Here is a 26,109-nt window from a genome sequence, read left to right as displayed (position 1 = left end):
TTTAATGGGCCAACATCTTTAAAGACCCAACAGAATAGTAACAAAAGAAGAGGATCGTTAAAGGGGTATTCCCATCTCAGACATTTATGGGACATTCACCTCTGGGACCTGGACCTATTTCCGGCATGACTATTCCCGAGCTGTTCGCCCCCTTCTTTACCATCAGGACAGTTACGATCCAGCTTTGAAGAGTTGTGTCAAGTCTGCTGTCCGGTTGGTAAGAAGACTGCTTCTGTCTTTTTCATGGGGTTGTCTGACGCATACTTGCCTACAGTCCTGGTTTTCCTGTGAGCCAGTCCTCAAAATGGTTGGGTTTATGCAGATTTTTATTTTAAAACATAGCTCTTTGTGGCCATTTTCGTGGGAATTCCCGAGCAGAACGGGATGTGACCAAAATTGTCTTGCAGTTTTGGATTCAAAGCACCACAGTCTTTTTATTGGGGTTGTCAGTCACATACTTCTTATCAGTCCCAATTTTTGTAGATAATAATGAAGTATCAATGAACGCCATTGCTGCTGGATTCGCACATCCATCAGCCTGTTGCATTAATGTTATGTACATGACGAATATTTGCCAATAAGAAGACTATTTGTTGATGAGTGCGCAGTTTTTCTTCACTTTTGGATTTCAATTTTTGTGGGACTCTCCCTTGGCTGGACCTAAAAGAAGGCTAGAGTTTTTGCGGATTGGTATTTAAAAAATATGGGGTGTTCCTGTGCGAAACTGGACATAATAATAATAATCTTTATATAGCGCCATCATATTCCGCAGCACTTTACAATTCAGGGGTAGATTATACAGACAATATCAAACATTACATATTGACAAAACTAATTTACAATTCAAACAAGAGGAGTGAGGCACCTGCTCGCAAGAGCTTACAATCTATGAGGAAATAAGGGAGACACAAAATATAATAAGTGCTTGTGAAGTACAATGGTCCGGCCATCTTTTATACATATGGGGTAGTACAAATAAATCTGCATGAGCCGTCACCAGCCGGTATTCGTGTATGACAGACATGAAGTGCATTAGGGTGCAAGGAGAGTGGGGGATACTGCTGAATAAGGCGTTCAAGTTCTTATGGCTAATGTAAAAGGGGGGCCAGGGAAAGTAATCAGATTAGGGAATGTTATAAGTTTAAAACTGTGGATATTGGGAATTCATCTGATTGTCTGGGGTAGCACATTCCAGAGGACGGTTGCAGCACGAGAGAAATCTTGGAGATGGGAGTGGGAGGTTCGGATTATGGTGGACGTTAATCTAAGGTCGTTGGCAGAATGTAGAGCGCGGGTAGGGTGGTAGACAGAGATGAGGGAGGAGATGTGAGGAGGTGCAGCACTGTGGAGAGCTTTGTGGGTGAGAGTAATAAGTTTGAATTTAATTTTGAAGGGGATGGGCAACCAGTGTAGTGATTGGCACAGGGTAGAGGCGTTGGTGTAGCGGTTGGTCATAAATATGAGCCTGGCTTTTGCATTAAGGATAGATTGGAGAGAGGAGAGTTTAGTGAATCGAAGACCGACTAATAATGAGTTACAGTAGTCAAGGAGAGAGTGAATCAGAGCAACAATGAGAGTTTTGGCTGTTTCTACAGTAAGAAAAGGGCGGATTCTGGAGATGGTTTTGTGGTGAAAATTACAGGAGCGTGAAAGTGATTGGATGTGTGAAGTAAAGGAAAGATCGGAGTCAAAAATAATCCCAAGACACCGGGCGTGCTGCCTAGGAGTTATGGTAGTGATAGAGGCAGCGGGCGTGCTGCTTAGGAGTTCTGGTAGTGATAGAGACAGCGGGCGTGCTGCTTAAGAGTTATGGTAGTGCCCCATACTGAGATGGAGACACCAGGTTTAGGTAGGTTAGTAGATGGTGGGAACAAAAGGAGCTCAGTTTTAGAAAGATTCAGTTTCAGATAGAGAGAGGACATGATGTTAGAGACAGGGCCGGTTTTAGACAAAGTGTGGCCCTGGGCAAAGTTAAAAGTGGGGCCCAAAATGCTGAATTAGGGCCTGTTCCGCTGAACTCGGGCCTGCGTCGGGGGTTCCGTTGATGGCTTCGGTCAGACCTTTCTGTCAGAGGAACAGATGAACACAAACCAAACTGAAACCATAGCTTCCGTGTGCATTACCACTAATTTGAATGGTAATGTTTCCGTTGCAAATGGTTTCCATTTGTCTCCGTTCCGTAAGGTTTCCAGTTTTTATTGGCATAAGAAAAACCTGAAATCTTACGGAACGGAGACAAATGGAAACCATTTGCAATGTAAGTATTACCATTGGAATTAGTGGTAATGGAAATGGAAGCTATGGTTTCCGTTTGCCTTTCCGTTGATAGGTTCCTCCGACGGAAAGATCTAACGGAACCCATTAACGGAAACCAAACACTGATGTGAACACACCCTTACTGTATCAATAATGCAGTCAATTCAGAAGGTGGTGTGCAGAGATCTGCATCGCTGATTTCTAGTGCATTCAGTAGTGTTATAAGCCCCATTGCATACATCCCCCCTCTCACACAAAAAAATGATCAATATACATATACAGTCAGGGGCGGATTATAATGAGGGCAATCTGGGCAAGTGCCCGGGGCCCGAGGTTAGAAGGGGGCCCAGTTTGCCCTGGTTCTCCCTTACCGGCTGTTAAAATTACAGCCGGTTCAGAGAACCGGAGTGAAGCGGGACCGCTCACCCAACCAGTGGCGTAGCTATAGGGGCCGCACTACATCAATAAAAAGTTACTATAGTAATGGGAGCCGTGGGCCCGTTACTATAGTAACTACAGTAGTTACCTTCCTGTTTCCGGCGCGCAGCGCATGACGTCACTACCATCCTGTAGTTCAGAGTCAGGACATCCGCCGCGGCTGAAGAGGAGGGTAGGTTTAATTTCCCTGTCTGCTTGAAGCTGATTGGCGGGGTCCGACTCCCAGGACCCCGCCAATCACCTATTTTGAAGGGGCTGCAGCGCTCGTACGAGAGCTGGTGCTTCCCCTTCATTCCGGTCACTCGCTCACATTGTGAATCCATGTCGGCGATTCACAGTGTGAGCCAGTAAGGGAAATGAAGGGGAAGCAGCTGTCGTGCCAGCGCTGCGGTCCCTTCAAAACAGGTGATTGGCGGGTCCCGGGAGACGGACCCCGACCCATCAGCTATTGATGGCCTATCCTGAGGATAGGCCATCAATGTTTAGGGACTGGACAATCCCTTTAAAGGGAATGTGTTGCCAGAAAAACATGTTTTTTTTTTAAAAATTAAACATTTAGTGTGTGGGTGATTAAACATTGTTCAAATTTTTTTTATTTTTTTGCACGAGTCCAGGAAATATTATAAATTATTTCTAATTTATAATACTACCCATTTTTGGTCACTAGATGGAGCTGTTCCCAAAATTGCAGCATTGCAACATTGGGTTAAAAGCCCTCGCTCTAGTGAGCTCTCAGCATCCCCCCCTCCTTTATCCTGGCTAGTGCCGGGATAAACGAGGGGTTTGAACGGTGTAACCTCCTACACTGTGTGTCGCCATTTTTTGAGCTAACCCACAGTGTAGTAGGTTTACATACAGTAGTAAACACACACAAACACGAACATACATTGAAATCTCTTACCTGCTCCTGCCGCCGCGGCTCCCTCCGGCCCGTCCGCTCCGTCTTCTGCCGCTGGTCCAAGTGCACAAGTCCGGAAGCCGCGACCGGAAGTAGTAATATTACTGTCCGGCCGCGACTTCCGGTCCACAGGAAAATGGCGCCGGACGGCGCCAATTTCGAATAGGACTGTGTGGGAGCGGCGCATGCGCAGTTCCCACACAGACGCCGTACACTGCAGTCAATGGGACGGGAGCCGTTTGCAGTCCCTATGGGACTGTGGCTGCCGTATTCCATGTCTGTATGTGTCGTTAATCGACACACACAGAAATGGAACAAAAAATGGCAGCCCCCATAGGGAAGAAAAAGTGTAAAAATAAGAAAAAGTAAAACACAAACACACAAATGAATATAAACGTTTTTAATAAAGCACTAACATCTTTAACATATAAAAAAATAATTTGTGATGACACTGTTCCTTTAAGCCTACGATGTTGCAGGCTTAGAGGGCCCATGAGACAGGATCACAAATTGTGTGATGCTGTCTGCTGGGCCCTGTATCTAAGCCAATCACATTGTAGGCTTAGATACAATGCCCATGTGTGATCCTGTCTGCTGGGCCCTGTATCTAAGCATCTTACATAAGCACATGGTAGGCATAGATACATGGCCCATGTGTGATCCTGTCTGCTGGGCCCTGAATCTAAACATCTTACATAAGCACATGGTAGGCTTGAAAAATAGTTAGAGGGAAACCTCCAGCTCACCTTAGATGAAGACTTGCACAGATAAACCCGCACGGATCCTCGTGTCGGCACACGATGAGTGAATAGCAGAAGAAAAGAGAGGGTTGGATCCAGCGTGGTTGTGGATAAAATGGAAACTTGTTCCAAGTTTAATTTAGTCGAGTTAAAACAGGATCAAGGAAAAAATGGTATCCTTGAGTGTAGGGAGAGGTATTGGAGGTGTAGGGAGCCTACGCGTTTCAGACGCTTCCTGCGTCCTTAGTCATGGCTGATGTTGGTAGGCTTTGCTACAAGGCCCATGTGTGATCCTGTCTGCTGGTCGCTGTATCTAAGCATCTTACATAAGCACATGCTAGGCTTAGATACATGGCCCATGTGTGATCCTGTCTGCTGGGCCCTGTATCTAATCATCTTACATAAGCACATGGTTGGCTTAGATACATGGCCCATGTGTGATCCTGTCTGATGGCCCTGTATATAAGCCTACCACATGTACTGTATAAGATTACTGTTTGCTGGACCCCATATCTAAGCCTGCCTTGACAGACAGTATCACACATGGGCCCTGTACCTAAGCCTACTACATGTGTTACTAATCGTTTTTGTTGTGTTTGTGTTTTTTTACAGGTTCGGTTGTTGGACTACGTCAGATTCGAGGACTACTTCGATGAGGGCGTTTTTATTATCAATAAAATGGTTAATGAGGGTTGTCTGGGAGTTTTTTATTACAATAAAATATTTTTTCTATGTCTTTGTTTGTTTTTTAAACTTTATTAATACCACTTTAGTAATGGCCGCCGGCTGATTGACAATGTCCATTACTAAGGCAAGGCTTAGTGTTATCCGGTACAGAGGCTATCACTAACCCCCATTATTACCCCAATACCCACCGCCACCAGGGGTGTCGGGAAAAGCCGGGTATGATCCAGTACCTGACCATTTGTAGTGATGGTTGGGCAATGGGGCGGCCGCAGGCTGGTATTATTAGGCTGGGAAAGGCCAAAAACTGTGGCCCTTCCCCCCTGGTAATGTTAACCTGCTGCTGCTTTCTTGTATCTGGCTGTTTATGAAAAATGGGGGGGACCCCGCCAGATACAACAGCAGCAGCCTAGCATTACCTGGGGGGGGGGAAGAGTCACTGTTTTTGGCCTTTCCCAGGCTGATATTACCAGCCTGTGGCTGACCCAGTACCCGACCATCACTACAGATCACTACAGATGGTCGGGTACTGGTTCGTACCCGGCTCTTCCCAGTACCACTGGTGGCGGTGGGTACCGGGGTAATGGGGGTTAGTGTTAGCCTCTCTGCCTGCTAACATTAAGCCTCGCCTTAGTAATGGATGTTGTCAATTAGCCAGCAGCTATGAATAAGGCGGTAATAATAAAGTTTAAAAAAATACAGGGACATACATAAAATATTTTATTGAAATAAAAAAACAAATACAACCCTCATTAACCATTTTATTGAGAATAGAAAAAACGCTGTCATTGAAGTAGTCCTCGAATCCGACGTAGTCCAACAACCGAACCTGTAAAATAACACAAACACACAAAAATAATTAGTAACACATAAAAAAGCAAAACAATTCTTATACTTACCTTTTCTGGGTCCAGCGCTGGAACCGCAATGTCAGCGAGCTGGTCCCTATATCTAATCCTATCATGTGTGATACTGTCTGCTGAGCCACTGTATCTAATCCTATCATGTGTGACACTGTCTGTTGAGCTACTGTATCTAATCCCATCATGTGTAATACTGTGCTGAGCCACTGTATCTAATCCTATCCATAGTTTATAGGGTCGTAGTGCTATAGATATGCTGTCTCCTATACACACATATACACACACACACACACACACACACACACACACACACACACACACACAGTGTATAATACTATTATATTCAGGAAAACAGTGTATAGTACTATTATATTCAGGAGCACAGTGTATAGTACTATTATATTCAGGAGCATAGTGTATAGTACTATTATATTCAGGAGAACAGTGTGTAGTACTATAATATTCAAGAGCGCAGTGTATAGTACTATTATATTCAGGAGTACAGTGTATAGTACTATTATGTTCAGGGGTGCAGTGTATAGTAGTATTATATTCTGGAGCGCAGTGTATAGTACTATTATGTTCAGGAGCACAGTGTATAGTACTATTATATTCAGAAGTACAGTGTATAGTACTATTATATTCAGGAGTATAGTGTATAGTACTATTATATTAAGGGCCCCGTGTATAGTACTATTATATTCAGGAGCACAGTGTATAGTACTATTATATTCAGGAGCACAGTGTATAGTACTATTATATTCAGGAGCACAGTGTATAGTACTATTATATTCAGGAGCACAGTGTATAGTACTATTATATTCATTGTATGATACTATTATATTTAGAAGCATAGAGTGTGGCATCATGAGAATTTTATCTTCGTTTACAAGTGCGGAAATGTTGGAAAAGTGAGGAGCCAAAGACATCTGAGCTGTGAACTGCATAAATAGTCCGTGCCCGAGAGAAGACATCATATAGGTCTGGACCGGATGGAGAAGAAAAGAGAAAAAGAACGAAAAAGAATGTCACTCAATGTAAATGTTTATTCTCCCTGTGATTGATCAGTACTGTAGTCACTGTATGATCTGCAGCGAGATGACGGATGGTAGCATTCTTTTTTGTTAAACAGCAACTCCCAGCATATCCTAACCATTGTTCAGGCTATACTGAGAGTTGTCGTTTTATGTCGTACAAATTTATACAGCAGGGGTTAAACTGAATTTGCAAATGATCTCTGTACTGAACTGTATTTGTTCTGGTGCTGTATATATGTACTGAGCTTGGTTCTAGTGCTGTATATATGTGCTGAGCTTGGTTCTGGGTCTGTATATATTTACCTTCTTTTAAGGTAAAAGTATAAGTTAAATCTACTTTTACCTTAAGAGAAGGTAAATATATACAGTAAAAACGAAACCCCAAAAATCATGGAGGAATCTCAGTTTTTTCCAATTCACCCATTATATGGTACTTTACATGGTGCCAATAAAAACTATAACTCCTCCCGCAAAAAAATAATCCTTCACACTCCACTCCATTGACGTAAAAATAAAAAAGTTATAAAGCTCTTGAGCACTTCAGTGTCTCAAAGTATTCTGATTTATTTCTTCTATTTGGCTCATTCTGCTTTTACAGCTAAATTAAAACCGTGCCAGATCTGTGGCCGCCTAAACAGAATTCTGCAAATATATACGGTACAGCATCTTCGGAGTTCGGGGCGGGGGGGGGGAGCCCAGACCTGAAAAAGTGCCCGGGCCCATGGTACCCTTAATTCGCCCCGGTATACAGTTATTATATCATACCACTAAACCAGATGAAATATTATTAGAATAATACCACCACACCATAACCATATAGTGATTGAAGGATAGGGTATGAAACAAGAGATCTCCTATTTGGGACGCTCCCGTGGTTTGCATCTCAGCACAGAACCACGGGAGTGCCCCACATAGGAGCTCTTTTGTTTCATACCCTATCCTGCATTCATTGGACACTGGGAGGATCTCCTTTCCTAGGAAACAGACACCCAGTCAGCTCCGGAGGCAAGCAAACCGCGCTGAGTCAGAAGTTTGCAAAGACCCTATATGCCATAAAGTTGAGTTGTGCCGACCATCCAGCACAACTCGATCAGGTGGGCCTTCTTATTTCACCAACCGTTACTTGCACACATTGCTTAAACGTTAATACCTTAGGGAAGCACCATATTTGTCTCATTTTTGTCTTCACTAAGCACATAGTGACTGAGTAATACCCCCTTACTGTTACTGAATAATACCCCCACACCAAAACCACATTGTGACGGAATAATACCCCCACACCATAATCATAATGTGACTGTATAATACCCCTATATTGTTACTGAATAAAACCACCACACAATAACCACATCGTGACTGAATAATACCCCCATACTGTTACTGAATAATACCACCACACCATCACCACATTGTGACTGAATAATACCCCAATACTGTTACTGAATAATACAACACCATAACCACATAGTGACTGAGTAATACCTCCATACTGTTACTGAATAATACCACCATACCATAACCACATAGTGACTGAATAATACCCCTGTACTGTTACTGAATAATACCACCACACCATAACCACATAGTCAGTGGCGTAACTACCACTATAGCAGCCGTAGCCGGAGGCCCGTGTTGCTTGCCGGCACGGGCCCACACCATGGCCGGAGGCTCCGCTAGCAGCCGCTATGGCTGCTACAGCGGGACGCCACTGAACACTACGGCAGTGCAGGGAGGTATCTCCCCGCTCTGCCATTAAACAAAAGACATGTATCCCCTATCCACAGGATAGGGGATACATGTGTGATCGCTGGCAGCGATAGGGAGAACGGGGGACTGAAAGTCCCCTGAAGTTCTCCATCTCGCACTTCCGGGGTCTGTGTCGGTAGTTCCGTAGAAATGAATGGAGTGCCGGTCGCGCTTTTGCGCATGCGTGACCAGCGCTCCTTTCATTTTTATTGAACTGCGCAGACGCCGGAAGTCAGAGGTTAGTCATGGAGAACTTGGGGGACTTTCGGTCCCCCGTTCTCCCTATCGCTGCCAGCGATCACACATGTATCCCCTATCCTGTGGATATCCTGTGGATAGGGGATACATGTCTTTTCACACTGTAGGTCACATTTTTTTGGGGGGTTGGGGACGCTGTATGGCGTTCCCTACAGGGGGGGTGGCCATATGGCGTTCCCTACGGGGGGGCGCTGTATGGCGTTCCCTACAGGGGGGGGCTCTAAGGCGTTCCCTACAGGGGGGGGCTGTATGGCGTTCCCTACAGTGGGGGGCTGTATGGTGTTCCCTACAGGGGGGGCTGTAAGACGTTCCCTACAGGAGGGGGCTGTATGGCGTTCCCTACAGGGGGGGGCTGTATGGCGTTCCCTACAGGGGGGCTGTATGGCGTTCCCTACAGACCCCCCCAGTAGGGAACGCCATACAGCCCCCCTGTATATAACGCCATACAGCCCCCTCTGTAGATAACGCCATACAGCCCCCCCTGTAGATAGCGCCATACAGCCCCCCTGTGGATAGCGCCATACAGCCCCCTCTGTAGATAACGCCATACAGCCCCCTCTGTAGATAGCGTCATACAGACCCCCTGTAGATAGCGCCATACAGGCCCCCTGTAGATAACACCATACAGTCCCCCTGTGGATAGCGCCATACAGCCCCCTCTGTAGATAGCGCCATACAGCCCCCTCTGTAGATGACACCATACAGCCCCCCCTGTAGATAACGCCATACAGCCCCCTTTGTAGATATCTACAGAGGGGGCTGTATGGCGCTATCTACAGAGGGGGCTGTATGGCGTTATCTACAGGGGGGGCTGTAAAAAAGGCACTATCTTCAAGGGGGGGGGGTTGTGTGACACCCAGGGGAAGGGGGGCCCCAGTTAAAAGTTTTCTATGGGGCCCAGTCTTTCCTAGTTACGCCCCTGCACATAGTGACTGAATAATACCCCCATACTGTTACTGAATAATACCTCCACACCATTACCACATAGTGACTGAGTAATACCCCCATACTGATACTGAATAATACTGCCACACCATAACCACATAGTGACTGAATAATACCCCCATACTGTTACTGAATAATACCGCCACACCATGATCACATAGTTACTGAAAAATACCCCCATACTGTTACTGATTAATACCGCCACACCATAACCACATAGTGACTAAATAATACCCCCAAACTATTACTGAATAATACCACCACGCCATATCTCCATAGTGACTGAATAGTACCCCATACTGTTACTAAATGAAATCCACTATGCAAAGACTAATATTACCACCATATAGTGACCATATAGTGGTAGATGTCAGTTATACAAAGGAGCTCTGCAGACAATATAAGTGATTACCGCACATTTATATCTAGTGACTCACAGGTGATGTTTTCTCTGATTAGTGTCGCTCACTTTCCCTTTTTTTCTCCATCCGGCTCAGACCACTGTGACGACTTATTCCAGCAACGACTCGTCTCTGCAGAATTTGACACACAAACATGTTGGTTTCTCGCTTTTCCAGCATCCTCCCCACTTATACCCCATCCTCTAAACAAACTCGTAATCCACAGAGCCCCAGACAGTAATAATGATCCTTCAGTACTCGACGCAATAAAAGAGCTCCAGTAACCATGCCCCCTCGTGCCCCCACAGTAATGATGCCCCCCTTTGTGCCCCTATATATAGAGCCACACACAGCCCGCTGTAGATAGTGACAGAAACAGCCCCCCTGTAGATAGTGCCACACAGCCCTCCGCCTTGTAAATAGTGCCACACAGCGCCCCCACTTAGTATAGTGCCACACATCGCCCCCACTTAGTATAGTGCAACACAGCACCCCCACTTAGTATAGTGTCACACAGTGCCCACACAGTATATAGTGCCACATAGCCCCCCTTGTGTATAGTGCTGCACAGCCCCCTTGTGTATAGTGCCCCACAGCCCCCATTTGTATAGTGCCACACAGCCCCCTTGTATACAGTGCCACACAGCCCCTCCTTGTATATAGTGCCACACAGCCCCTTGTTTATAGTGCCACACAGCCCCTCCTTGTATTTAGTGCCACACAGTCCCTCCTTGTATGTAGGGCCACACAGCCCCCCTTGTATATAGTGCTACACAGCCCACTTGTATATAGTGCCATACAGCCCCCCTTGTGTATAGTGCCACACAGTCCTCCCCTTGTATATAGTGCCACACAGCTCTCCCCTCCCTTGTATATAGTACCACACAGCGCCCCTCCCTTGTATATAGTGCCACACAGCCCCTCTTGTATACAGAGCTACACAGCCCGTCTTGTATATAGTGCCACACAGCTCTCCTTTGTATATACTGCCACACAGCCCCCCTTGTATATAGTGCCACACATCCACCTCTTGTATAAAGTGCTACACAGCCCCCCTTGTATATAGTGCCACACAGCCTCCTCTTGTATATAGTGCTACACGGCTCTCCCCTTGTAAAGCGCTACACAGCCCCCCCCCTTGTATACAGTGCTCCCACGACCCCCATCTTGTATATAGTGCCACACAGCCCCCCTTGTATATAGTGCTACACAGCCCCCCTTGTATATAGTGCTACACAGCCCCCCTTGTATATACTGCCACACAGCTCCCCCTTGTATATAGTGCCACACAGCCCCCCTTGTATATAGTGCTACACAGCCCCCCTTGTATATAGAGCCACACAGCTCTCCTTGTATATACTGCCACACAGCCCCTCTCTTGTATATAGTGACACGCGGCCCTCACCTTGTATATAGTGCCACACTGCCCCCTCTTGTATATAGTGCTACACAGCCACCTTGTATGTAGTGCCACACAGCCTCCTCTTGTATAAAGTGCCACACAGCCCCACTTGTATAGAGTGCCACACAGCTCTCCCCTTGTATACAGTGCTACACAGCCCCCTCTTGTATAAAGTGCCCCACAGCCCTCCCTTGTATACAGTGCTACACAGCCCCTCTCCCTTGCATACAGTGCTACACAGCCCCCTCCCTTGTATACAATGCTACACAGACCACCCTCCCTTGTATATACAGATGTAGCCATCTTTACCTTGACTTTTAACGCATTTAATAAACAGTGGCTAGATCTCTTATCTTGACTTTTTCAATTACTTTTCAATGGCTTTTGTTGTGTGATATCACGCTGAAGCAAGTTATCAGAATCTAGTTAAAGATGGCTAAATCCATAGTGCCAAGCAGCCCCCCTTTCTAGATACTGCCACACAGCCTTGCTTGTATATAGTGCCAGACAAGTGAATGTGGCTGTCACCCTCTCCGGTGCTAGCAGCGCCACCGAGCATGCCGCCCGGCCCATAAATGCTAGATAAAGTTCTCGTCGTTTGCAGTCACCAGTAGGGGGAGCTTGGAAGCTCATTGCATACTGTTATACATTGCACTCAATATAGAAACAGTATGCATTGAGCTCCTAAGCTCCCCCTAGTGGTGGCTGCAGGCAACCAGAATGTTATGCTTGAAATCTATGTCTATGCAAGGGATTTGGAGCACTGGCCGCAATAAATATATATTAAGAAATTAAGCAGCAAAGAATTTGGGACCTAAAAATGACATGATGATAATAGGCGTAGATTCACTTTAAAGTAATCTTATTTAGTCAACCCAATTTAAGATAAGCTATTAGGGAATTAATAAATGGAAGCCCCTAATTTGAGACCCTCATCTATTACGCAGAGTGGAAAGTAGCAACAAAGAGTGTCTTGCCCTGGAGGACCCAGCATGTCAGTGCATTACTTTAACGACCCATTTATTTGAATGAGCACTGTGTAATACTTAATTTCCACTGTGGTGGCGCTGCAGTGGAATTTAACACTTGGTGTTAGATTACCCCACAGATTATAGCTAAACGCTAAGGGTATGTGCACACACACTAATTACGTCCGGAATTGACGGACGTATTTCGGCCGCAAGTCCCGGACCGAACACAGTGCAAGGAGCCGGGCTCCTAGCATCATACTTATGTACGATGCTAGGAGTCCCTGCCTCTCTGCAGGACAACTGTCCCGTAGTGTAATCATGTTTTCAGTACGGGACAGTAGTTCCACGGAGAGGCAGGGACTCCTAGCGTCGTACATAACTATGATGCTAGGAGCCCGGCTCCCTGCACTGAGTTCGGTCCACTACTTGCAGCCGAAATACGTCCGTCAATTACGGACGTAATTAGTGTGTGTGCACATACCCTAAGGGTACCTTCAACATTTGCTTGGGATCCTTCTATAAAAAAAAAAGGGATTGCCAAACCAGACAACCATGATCTCACAAGTAGAGATGAGGGAATCTGTGAATATTCGCTTTAAGGCCGGGTTCACACATAGCGTAAATACTGCGGATTTTGTTGCGGAAAATCTGCAGCATAATACAGTAGCAGCAGAGTGGATGAGAGTTGATCTCACTGCGTAAATGCTGAAAGGAAAAAACTTTTAGAAATTGGCCTGCGGTGTGTTTCTTTAATCCACAGCATGTCAATAGTATTTGTGTAATCGCTGCTTTTTTGTTGCGATTTTCCTCATTGAATTCAATAGGGAGGTAAAATCCACAACAAATAGCAGATGGAAAAGCTGCGATTTGACCACAAAAATCACAACTCAGAAAAAAAAACGAATACTTACCCAGAATTCTGTGCTTCTTCGTCTGGGCCGGCCTCATAAGGTGAGGTTTTATCTCATGTGACTGCTGCAGCCAATCACAGACATCAGCGGTCACATGAGAGGAAATGTCATCCCAGGAGGCCGGTCTTCAGGACCTCAGAGGGTAAGCATGCACATATTTTTTTTCTCTTCTGTTTTCCGCAGCAGACATTTTGGTGCGGTTTTTCATCCGGATATACCTTTACACAGCGTATCTGCCCTGTGTGTACTAACCCTTACAGTTTTCACAAATTTCCATAGCAGAATTGTACATTTCGCTTTGAAGGTGAATGGAGAAGAAACTTTGAATAGGTATAAGGTGTTTACTAACTTCTGTTTCTTGATGAATAAAGAGGATCAGGAAGACCGATCCGCATTGTCTGTAAAATAAATTGAATAAAGAACAATCTGGACCAGTTGAAACAGAAACGTACAGGAAGTGAAGATGCCAATGCTCAGCGGTGGGTATTGTGTGACGTGTGACGTGTTTATAGCGTGGAGGACACATGGCTTTTGTGTAATGTACAATGCTGGAACCACACATTCTATAAATGTCACGGATATAGAGATGTGAGAAGTCTTCTCTTCTCGTGATTGCTTTTGTGCACATCAAACAAGGATATTTTCTATAACCGTGCCCCGGGTGTTTCCATAGTCTAGCAACGGTGCTGTTATACTGTATACACATATATACACACAGATGATCATTTATATACATGCATCTATATATATATATATATACACAGAGATACACTCACACAGTCACCTTCTTCCAAGGGGCCTTTAACTTCCCGACACATACTGCAGCCGACAGACTTGCTGTCCCTTAACAGCTTTCTTTGGGATTAAATGGGACTTTTCCTGCAGGTGTGCTGGATATAAAAACCCTAGATGTATTTAAAAAAGAAAAATTGGTTATGTCCACATTTCACAATTTTGCCACAATTTGTGAAAAATCGCGATAAAGAGACCAGCTTTTGTTCAAATTTCAGCAAAACCACAACATAAAAGCACCCCCTGCCGATGACAAAGGATGCTGCCCTGTGCAGCTGCTTAGATTGTACACCTTTGAATTTATATATAAATATATATATATATATATATATATATATATATATATATATATATATACTTTTTGAGATACAGCTGCTTTGTATTCTGTATACATAGCAGCTGCATCTTCCGTTCAAACCTGTATCTGTTAGGACTGCGGGACTGACGGGTTCAGTGACAGTGGGTCCTGTGTGTCTCTGACAGGGTCCACCTGTTATCGATATAAATGTGTTATCACATATCAATGTGATTGGTAACAGCTCGATCCTGCATGTGAGAGATACGCAGGATCCGCTGACACTAAAACCGTAGGTCCCATTGATCTGTTGAAATCAGGTCTCAGAGCAAGATGCTGCTATGTATACAGGAGGTATATACAGTGGCATAACTCCCTCTGTAGCAGCCATAGGGGCTGCTATGGGGGCCCATGCCGCGCCGGCACGGGCCCTCCCATGCCCGGTGGCGCCGCTAGCCAGGGCCGAATCTAGCTTTTCTGCAGCCTGATGCGAAATTTAAAATGACACCCCCCAGATTTTGATTGGCATCCCACTGGCTGTTCTACATCACTACCAGCCTCCTCCAACTCTTGCAGATGCATTGTTTCCTTGTACTCCCCTGGCATGCGCAGTGCAGTGCAGTGCAGTGCCGGGCAGAGTACACCTCACTGTACGGGGTGTGCCCAAGTAGTACAAGCCAATGGTGCATCTGAGAAAGTTGTGATTCTTCGGGATAGCGGCACCGCCCCTTGATCTCTTAATGAGTAATTAGCATATAGTGTGCGCCGTTTTAAAAGTTGATTTTATAGATTTTGCTGCATCTGAAAACAACATACAGGAGATTGTTTGGAAATATTGTCAGGTCATGTACTACTACATGCTGGCCGTTCAGGGGGTTAAAACTACCTGACAGTTTCCTATTAAATATACAATGAATTTAAAACAATTCCATCTGCCCTGCGATTATATATATATATATATATATTTACAGCTCCAGAACCAAGCTCTGACATACGGCTCCAAAACAAAGCGCAATACATATATACAGCTCCAGAACCATGCTAATTACATATATACAGTACCAGAACAAAGCTCATACATATATACAGTACCAGAACAAAGCTCAGTACATATAACAACAACAGGTGGTAGAGCAACACAGTGAAAAATGCCAGAATCGGCCGGTGCTAAGCTTCTGAAAAGTTGTGACCTCTCATCATACGATAACAAATCACAAAGAAGCAGCACTAAAAAATAAAGAGATTTAATCACCAGACATGGTCTGCAATGTTTCACCTTCTCAATGAAGGCATTTTCAAGCAATTAGTGATAGGTACAGGTGAGTATATATAAGGGGCAAAGCCCAATCAATTAGTGTTACAATAAAATCACAAATCTACAAAAATACACAATTGTACAAAATACAAAATATAAAATGACATATAAAAAACATTAGTGTACTTATAAGTGAAAATTAGGACATGTCATATAAAAAAAATCAGTACATATATACAGCACCAGAACAAAGCTTAGTACATATATACAGCACCAGAACAAAGCTCACTACATATATACAGCACCAGAACAAAGCTCATACATATACACAGCACTAGAACAAAGCTCAATACATATATACAACACCAGAACAAAACTCAGTACATATATACATCCCCAGAACAAAGCTCACTACATATATACAGCACCAAAACCAAGCTCAGTACATAAATACAGCACCAGAACAAAGCTCAGTACTTATATACAACACCAGAACCAAGTTCAGTACATATATACAGCACCAGAACAAAGCTCAGTACTTATATACAACACCAGAACAAAGCTCATACATAGAGCACCAGAACAAAGCTCAATATATATATACAACATCAGAACCAAGCTCAGTACATATATACAGCACCAGAACAAAGCTCAGTACATATATACATCCCCAGAACAAAGCTCACTACATATATACAGCACCAAAACCAAGCTCAGTACATAAATACAGCACCAGAACAAAGCTCAGTACATAAATACAGCACCAGAACCAAGTTCAGTACATATATACAGCACCAGAACAAAGCTCAGTACTTATATACAACACCAGAACAAAGCTCATACATATATACAACATCAGAACCAAGCTCATACATACAGCACCAGAACAAAGCTCAATATATATATATACAACATCAGAACCAAGCTCAGTACATATATACAGCACCAGAACAAAGCTCAGTACATATATACAACACCAGAACAAAGCTCATACATACAGCACCAGAACAAAGCTCAATATATATATACAACATCAGAACCAAGCTCAGTACATATATACAGCACCAGAACAAAGCTCAGTACATATATACATCCCCAGAACAAAGCTAACTACATAAATACAACATCAGAACCAAGTTCAGTACATATATACATCCCCAGAACAAAGATCACTACATATATACAGCACCAAAACCAAGCTCAGTATATATATACAGCTCTAGAACCAAGCTCTTTACATAAATATAGCACCAGCACAAATACAGCTCAATTTAGTGCAATCCCTGGCGTATAGGTTTGTACAGGGGTTGCAGCGGTCGACATTGTGACCGTGCCGCAGCCCCCGCACCGCGTCTATAGATATTTACTATAGTAACTGGGGCCTATGTCATAAAATATACTGACCCCTGTTACTATAGTAATACCACTACACTTACCCTCCGTCCCGAGTGCAGCGGAAGTCATGACGCTGGATGGTGTCGGGACATTCGCTGCACCGAAGAGCTGGGTAAGTGTAACATCATTACTGCCTGCTGGGGTCCTGTATCTAAGCCTGCATTGTGGTAAGTTTAGATACAGGGTCCAACAGACAGCATCACACATGTGCTTAGATATAGAGCCCATGTGTGATATGGTCTGTTGGTCCATGTATCTAAGCTTACAGCAAAGCAGGCTTAGATACAAGACACCAGCAGACAGTAATCTTATACTGTATAAGATGACTGTCTGTTGGGGACCTGTATCTAAGCCTAACATGTGGTAAACTTAGATACAGGGTCCAACAGACAATATCACACGTGGGCCCTGTATGTAAGCCCATGTGTGATGCTGCCTGTTGCACCATGTATCTAAGCTTAACACAAGGCAGGCTTAGATACATTACCCTAGCAGACAGTAATCTTATACTGTACAAGATTACTGTCTGCTGGGGTCCGGTATCTAAGCCTGCCTTGTGGTAGGCTTAGACACATGGTCTAACTGACAGTATCACACATGGGCCCTGTATCTAAGCATACCAAATGTATTACTTATGGGGTTTTTTTGTGTTTGTGTTTTTTTACAGGTTTGGTTGTTGAACTACGTTGGATTCGAGAACTACTTGGATGATAGCATTTTTTATTTTCAATAAAATGGTTAATGAGGGTTGTTATATTTTTTCTATGTCTTTGTATTTTCTTTTAAACTTCATAACTACCGCCATAGTAATGGCCACTGTCTGATTGACAGCCCATTTCTGCAGTTTGCCGCTAATATGTCTTCAGCTTCTCACTTTTTTAACATTTCTACACCTATAAATAAAGATAAAGCTCTCATTGTACCACACATTACGCCCCTAAATATAATAGCACAATACATTGCACCTCTAATTATAATAGCACCATACACTGTGTCCCCCACACGCACCGTGACCCCTGTAGATAGTGCCTGCCATAGAGCCCCCTGTAGATAGTGCCCACCTAGAGCCCCCTGTAGATAGTGCCCCCATATAGCCCACCCCTGTATATAGTGTCCCACAAATAGCTCCCCCTATAGTGCTCCACAGATAGCCCACCCCTGTAACTAGCCCCCCTGTACATATAGCCCACCCCTGTATATAGTGCTCCACATATAGTCCACCCCTGTATAAAGTGCTCCACAGATAGCCCACCCCTGTATATAGCCCCCCTGTAGATATAACCCATCACTGTATATAGTGCTCCACAGATAGCCCACCACTATATATAGCCCCCTGTAGATAAAGCCCCCCGTAGATAAAGCCCCCCGTAGATAAAGTCCCCCGGTAGATAAAGCCTCCCCGGTAGATAAAGCCCCCCTCTAGATAAAGCACCCCTATAGATAAAGCCACACACTTTTTTATTACGAATTAATAACAAACTATTCAAACTCACCTTAATCCCAAGCCCTAACCTCCCCCTTGTAGATATATTAGCTTTATGCTAATGACTTTCTTAATAGACAACTGGGCGAATTTTACTTTTTGACCAAGTGGGCGTTGTGGAGAGAAGTGTATGACGCTGACCAATCAGTGACCAATCAGCATCATGCACTTCTCTCCATTCATTTACACAGCACATAGTGATCTTACTAGAGCACTGTGTGCAGCCACATACACACACACACTAACGTTACTGAAGTGTCTTGAGAGTTAATAGACCTCTTCAAACCGGACATGGTGCCTATCAAAAAAGAGGCCTCAAAATCCACTAGGTGCTCCTTTGCTTCTGAGGCCGGTGCTTCAGTCCATTATCACACTAGGGCCACATGTAGGATATTTCTCAAAACTGCAGAATCTGGGTAATAAGTACTAAGTTGCGTTTCTCTGGTAAAACCTTTTGTGTTATAAAAAAAAATGGTATAAAAAGGATTTTCTGACAAAAAAAAAATTTACATTTCACCTCTACTTTGCTCTAAATTCCCGTGAAACACCTAAAGGGTTCATAAACTTTCTAAATGCTGTTGTGAATACTTTGAGAGGTCTAGTTTCTAAAATGGGGTGTTTGATAGGGGTTTCTAATATATGGGTCCCTCAAAGCAACTTCAGAACTGAACTGGAACCTAAAAAAAGAAATAAATTAGTCAATACTTCACTTCTTCCATTATACTGATAATGAGCCGTGCCCACCCCGAGATGACCCCAGTTTTGACCATTTGTATAAATGAAGAACCCTATTAGACCGTTTCAGTGCCAGGTTTTCCCAAGCATTCACCCCCGAGAAGTGTATTTCTATTGATGAGTCCTTGGTAGATTTTAAAGGGAGTGTTCAATTCCACCAGTACCTGCCGGGTAAGAGGGCAAGGTATGGCATGAAGATGTATAAGCTGTGCGAGAGTGCATCAGGGTATAACTACAAATTTAGGATATATAAAGGGAAGGACACCAGTATTCAACCCCCATAATGACCCCCCCTTACTGGGAGTTAATACAAAAATTGTGTGGGATTTGGTGCACCCACTGCTGGACCAGGGTTACCACCTCTACCTGGATAATTTTTATACCAGCGTCCCGCTCTTCAACTGCCTCGCTTCCAGAAGTCCTGCGGCATGCGGCACTGCTAGAAGAAACTTGAGAGGCCTCCCTAAGACTCTGCAGGGCAAACAAGAAGGAAGGGGCACCCAGTACTTCTGGAAGCAAGGCCACACGCATCGTACAAGGGCAAAACTTTCCAGGAGAAGTTCCCCAAACTGGCAAGAAGGGAAAAAGGTCAAAAGAGGTGAAAAGTCTGCTATAAGAGGGGGATAAGGGAGGACACACAATATACCAATGTGACACGTGTCCCGAAAAACCAGAGCTCTGTATGAAAGAGTGTTTTAAAATTTATCATACATCCCTTGGTTTATAATTTACCCCAATTTTACTTACCCTGATGTACTCCGTACAGCTTATCCCCCCTCATCTTTCCCTTCTGAGCCCTGCTGTGTGCCCAGGCAGCTGTTAACAGCCACATTGAGGGTATTGCCGTACCCGTGAGAACCCACATTACAGTTTATGGGGTGTATGTCTCCGGTCAAAATGCTCACTACACCTCTAGATGAATGCCTTAAGGGTGTCGTTTTTAAAACGGGGTGACTTCTTGCGGGTTTCAATTGTACTGGTACCTCAGGGGCTTCTGCATACATGACTTCGCACCAGAAAATCCCCAGTAGGCCAAATGGTGGTCCTTTCGTTCTGAACCCTCCCATGGGCCCAGGCAGCAGTTTATCACCACAAATTAGGTATTGCTGCACTCAGGACAAATTGCGCAACAGAATGGGGTATTTTATTTCTCGTGAAAATAAGAAATTTTCAGCCAAAACGACATATTATTGGAAAAAATTAATTTTGTTTTAATTCCCAGCCCAATTCAAATAAGTTCTGTGAAAAAACGATGGGGTCAAAATGGTCACAACACCCATAAATGGATTCCTTGAGGGGTGTAGTTTCCAAAATAGGGTCACTTCTGGTGGGTTTCCATTGCTTTGATACATCTGGGGCTCTGACGCTGGGTGAGAAGGAAACAACTGTTGGTGCAATAGTAATAAAATGGAAGACATACAAAATGACTGTCAATGGACATCGATCTGAGGCTCCATACAAAATCTCACCTCGTGGGGTATCCTTGATCCTGAGAAAGGTGAGAGCTCAGCCGAAAACTACATGGGGGGAACTTGTTAATGATCTCAAGGCAGCTGGGACCACAGTCACCAAGAAAACCATTGGTAACACATTACGCCGTAATGGATTAAAATCCTGCAGTGCCCGCAAGGTCCCCCTGCTCAAGAAGGCACATGTACAGGCCCGTCTGAAGTTTGCAAATGAACATCTGGATGATTCTGAGAGTGATTGGGAGAAGGTGCTGTGGTCAGATGAGACTAAAATTGAGCTCTTTGGCATTAACTCAACTCGCCGTGTTTGGAGGAAGAGAAATGCTGCCTATGACCCAAAGAACACCATCCCCACTGTCAAGCATGGAGGTGGAAACATTATGTTTTGGGGGTGTTTCTCTGCTAAGGGCACAGGACTACTTCACCGCATCAATGGGGAGAATGGATGGAGCCATGTACCGTCAAATCCTGAGTGACAACCTCCTTCCCTCCACCAGGACATTAAAAATGGCTCGTGGCTGGGTCTTCCAGCATGACAATGACCCGAAACATACAGTGTAATGATAGGGGTAGGGAAACGGACAAGTGAGCCCTAATCTACCCGCCACTCTGTCACTGCCTACTTGCAACGACCCGCCCTAGGCGACGGGGTACAACTGGGCGGCGGTCCCTACGCTCAGTAAGTGCACGAGACAAACAGACAAGGGTACACAAAGCTAAGGGAAACGGGGCAGTTGCCCACGGCAACACCGTGAGCAACAAGAGTGGTGAACGAGCCAAGTCAAACCAGGAGTGCACGAGGTACCAAACGCAGAGCAGGACAGTAGTCAGTAAGCCAGGGTCAGTATGGAGCAGGATAAAATAGTTAGAAGCTGTAGCTGGGCCAGGAAACCACACGAGAAGAATCACAAGCAAAGGAGGAACAGGAAAGGCAGGTATAAATAGACAGAGGGCGGGAGCTAGCTCCGTCTGACCAGGCTGCGATAGGCTCTCCCACTCCTAAGCCTGCCATCCTGAGTGGTGGAAGATGGAGTCAGTCTCAGAGACTGAGACTCAGGTGCAGACTGATTACCTATGGGCGTATCCACAGAAGTTGCGCCTGGCAGATCCTTTACAGTACCCCCCCTTTTATGAGGGGCCACCGAACCTTTTCTAAGTGGACCTGGTTTATTGGGGAAACGAAGGTGGAACTTCCTGACCAATACCCCAGCGTGAACATCCCGGGCGGGTACCCAAGTCCTCTCCTCAGGCCTGTATCCTCTCCAATGGACCAGGTACTGGAGGGAGCCTTGGACCAAGATGTCCACAATCTTGGCCACCTCGAATTCCACCCCCTCAGGGGTGAGAACGGGAACAGGAGGTTTCCTCGAGGGAGCCAAGGACGGGGAGCAGCGTTTAAGGAGGGAGGCATGAAACACGTTGTGTATACGAAAAGATGGGGGCAACTCCAGTCGGAAGGAGACAGGATTGAGGACTTCAATGACCTTATACGGCCCAATAAACCGGGGAGCAAACTTCTTGGACGGGACCTTAAGGCACAAGTTCCTAGACGATAACCACACCAGATCCCCGACCATAAACAAAAGGTTAGCAGAACGTCTTCTATCAGCCTGAGTTTTTTGTACGCTCTGGGACGCCTCTAGGTTCTTCTGAACCTGGGCCCAGACTGTGCACAGTTCCCGATGAACGACCTCTACCTCGGGATTGTTGGAACTACCAGGTGAAACGGAGGAGAACCGTGGATTAAACCCAAAATTACAGAAAAAGGGGGAGACCCCTGACGAGTTACTGACCCGGTTATTAAGGGAAAATTCGGCGAGGGGAATGAATGAGACCCAATCATATTGACAGTCAGAGATAAAACACCTTAAATATTGTTCTAGAGATTGATTAGTCCTCTCAGTTTGGCCATTAGTTTCAGGATGGAAGGCAGGGGGGAAGGACAGATCAATCTCCAACTTTTTACAGAAGGCTCTCCAAAAAAATGAAACAAATTATACCCCTCTGTCCGAAACAATATTGACAGGGACCCCATGGAGGCGCAGGATGTGTTTGACAAACAAGATAGCTAACGTCTTGGCATTGGGTAGTTTCTTGAGGGGCACAAAGTGGCACATCTTACTGAAGCGGTCTACTACAACCCACACCACCGACTTGCCTTGAGATGGAGGCAAATCGGTGATAAAATCCATGGAGATATGGGTCCAAGGTCTCTGGGGAATGGGCAAAGAACGTAGTAAGCCCGCTGGTCGGGACCTGGGAGTCTTGGACCTAGCACAAACCTCACAAGCGGCGACGTAGGCCTTAACGTCTTTAGGCAACCCAGGCCACCAATAGTTTCTGGCAATGAGGTGTTTGGTACCCAGGACGCCTGGATGACCAGATAGTGCGGAGTCATGATTTTCCCTAAGTACCCTTAGCCGGAATTGCAGGGGAACAAACAGCTTGTCCTCACGAAGGTTCCCGGGAGCTGAACCTTGATCAGCCGCAATTTCAGAGTCTAAATCAGAATCAATAAAAGAAATGATTATACCAGGAGGCAAAATACAAGCAGGATCTTCCTCCAAAGGAGGGCTGGCCATGAAGCTACGCGACAGTGCATCGGCCTTAATATTTTTAGACCCAGCCCTATAGGTAACCAAAAAGTTGAATCTGGTAAAAAATAGCGCCCATCGAGCTTGTCTCGGGTTTAGCCTCCGGGCAGATTCTAGGAAAACCAGATTCTTGTGGTCGGTAAGGACCGTTACGTGGTGCCTAGCCCCCTCCAGGAAGTGGCGCCACTCTTCAAATGCCCATTTAATGGCTAAGAGTTCGCGGTTGCCAATATGCTCTCAGTGGGCGAAAACTTCCTGGAGAAGTAGGCACAGGGACGGAGATGGGTGAGGGACCTGGTACCCTGGGACAAGACAGCCCCCACTCCCACCTCGGATGCGTCAACTTCCACGATAAATGGCTCCATTTGGTTGGCCTGAACCAGCACCGGGGGCCGAGATAAAGCACTTCTTAAGGACCTAAAAAGCCTGGACAGCCTCAGGAGGCCAGTGGAGGAGATCAGCACCTTTGCGAGTGAGGTCCGTAAGAGGCTTAGCGATGACCGAGAAGTTAGCAATAAATCTCCTGTAATAATTAGCGAACCCCAAGAAACACTGTAACGCCTTCAGGGAGGCAGGTTGGACCCATTCCGCCACAGCCTGGACCTTGGCGGGGTCCATGCGAAATTCATGAGGAGTGAGGATTTGACCTAAAAATGGTATCTCCTGTACCCCAAACACACATTTTTCGGTTTTCGCAAACAGTTTGTTTTCCTGAAGGACCTGGAGCACCTTCCTGACATGCTAAATGTGGGAGGACAAGTCCTTGGAAAACACCAGTATGTCATCAAGGCACACTACAAGAAATACCCCCAAGTAATCTGTTAAAATCTCATTTATGAAATTCCGGAAGACCGCAGGAGCATTACACAACCCAAAGGGCATGACGAGGTATTCGAAATGACCCTCGGACGTGTTAAACGCAGTCTTCCACTCATCCCCCTCTTTGATGCGGATAAGGTTATACGCCCCCTGTAGATCAAACTTAGAGAACCATTGGGCCCCCTGAACCTGATTAAAGAGATCAGGAATCAAAGGAAGGGGATACTGGTTCCTTACAGTGACCTTATTCAAGTTACGGTAGTCAATGCATGGCCTAAGACCACCGTCCTTCTTCCCTACGAAGAAGAAGCTAGCACCTACCGGAGAAGTAGAGGGGCGAATGTAACCCTTGGCCAGGCATTCCTGGATATACTCTCTCATGGCTTCACGTTCGGGACAAGAAAGATTAAATATCCTACCCTTAGGGAGCTTAGCTCCTGGAACCAATTCGATAGCGCAATCGTTTTCTCTATGAGGAGGTAACACTTCGGAGGCCTCCTTAGAGAAAACATCAGCGAAGTCCTGAACAAACTCAGGTAGCGTGTTCACCTCCTCAGGGGGAGAAATAGAATTAACAGAAAAACATGACGTCAAGCATTCATTACCCCATTTGGTAAGCTCCCCAGTATTCCAGTCAAACGTGGGATTATGCAACTGCAACCAGGGAAGGCCTAAAACCAAATCAGACGATAATCCCTGCATCAACAGTACAGAGCACTGCTCCGAATGCATGGAGCCAACAAGGAGTTCAAAAACAGGGGTATGCTGTGTAAAATAACCATTAGCAAGAGGAGTGGAGTCGATACCCACTACCGGGACAGGTTTGGGCAAATCAATCAAAGGCATAGCTAGAGACATAGCAAATTCCACAGACATGATATTAGCAGAAGACCCTGAATCCACGAAGGCACTGCCGGTAGCAGACCTACCACCAAAAGAGACCTGAAAGGGAAGCAAGATTTTATTACGTTTCATATTTACGGGAAATACCTGTGCGCCCAAGTGACCTCCCCGATGATCACTTAGGCGCGGAAGTTTTCCGGCGGCTTATTCTTACGCCTAGGACAGGTGTTCACTTGATGCTTGTCATCCCCACAATAGAAGCAGAGACCATTCTTCCTGCGGAACTCTCTACGTTGTCGGTGGGACACGGAGGCCCCGAGTTGCATAGGTACCTCCGAGTCTTCCGTGGAAGAGCGAAGCAACGGGACCTCGGGAGGCATCATGGGGGAGTCAGAGGGGAAAACACAAAAACGTTCAAGTTGTCGTTCCCTGAGACGTCGGTCAAGTCGTACCGCTAAAGCCATAACCTGGTCTAGGGAGTCAGAAGAGGGATAGCTAACTAGCAGGTCTTTCAGGGCGTTCGACAGACCCAACCTAAACTGGCACCTTAAGGCAGGGTCATTCCACCGAGAAGCTACGCACCACTTCCTAAAGTCAGAACAATACTCCTCAACAGGTCTCTTACCCTGACGTAAGGTTACCAGCTGACTCTCGGCAAAGGCAGTCCTGTCAGTCTCGTCATAAATGAGTCCGAGAGCAGAAAAGAAACGATCAACGGAGGAAAGTTCAAGGGCGTCAGGAGCCAAGGAGAAGGCCCACTCTTGGGGCACTTCCTGGAGCCGGGACATAATTATACCCACCCGCTGGCTCTCAGAACCTGAGGAGTTTGGCTTTAAGCGGAAATAGAGCCTACAACTCTCCCGAAAGGAGAGAAAAGTC

At 45.4% G+C, this 26,109-nt stretch overlaps 1 long non-coding RNA gene across 1 annotated transcript in view; it reads right to left on the bottom strand.

Moving 5' to 3' along the window:
- The window catches only part of LOC142759107 (uncharacterized), a 231,085-nt gene that overhangs the window by 107,440 nt on the left and 97,536 nt on the right, over window positions 1-26,109 (bottom strand). The gene's annotated exons all lie outside the window — the stretch shown is intronic.

The sequence above is a fragment of the Rhinoderma darwinii genome, chromosome 4, assembly GCF_050947455.1.
Source record: "Rhinoderma darwinii isolate aRhiDar2 chromosome 4, aRhiDar2.hap1, whole genome shotgun sequence".
Taxonomy (NCBI): domain Eukaryota; kingdom Metazoa; phylum Chordata; class Amphibia; order Anura; family Rhinodermatidae; genus Rhinoderma; species Rhinoderma darwinii.
This window is presented reverse-complemented; position numbering and strand designations above follow the sequence as displayed.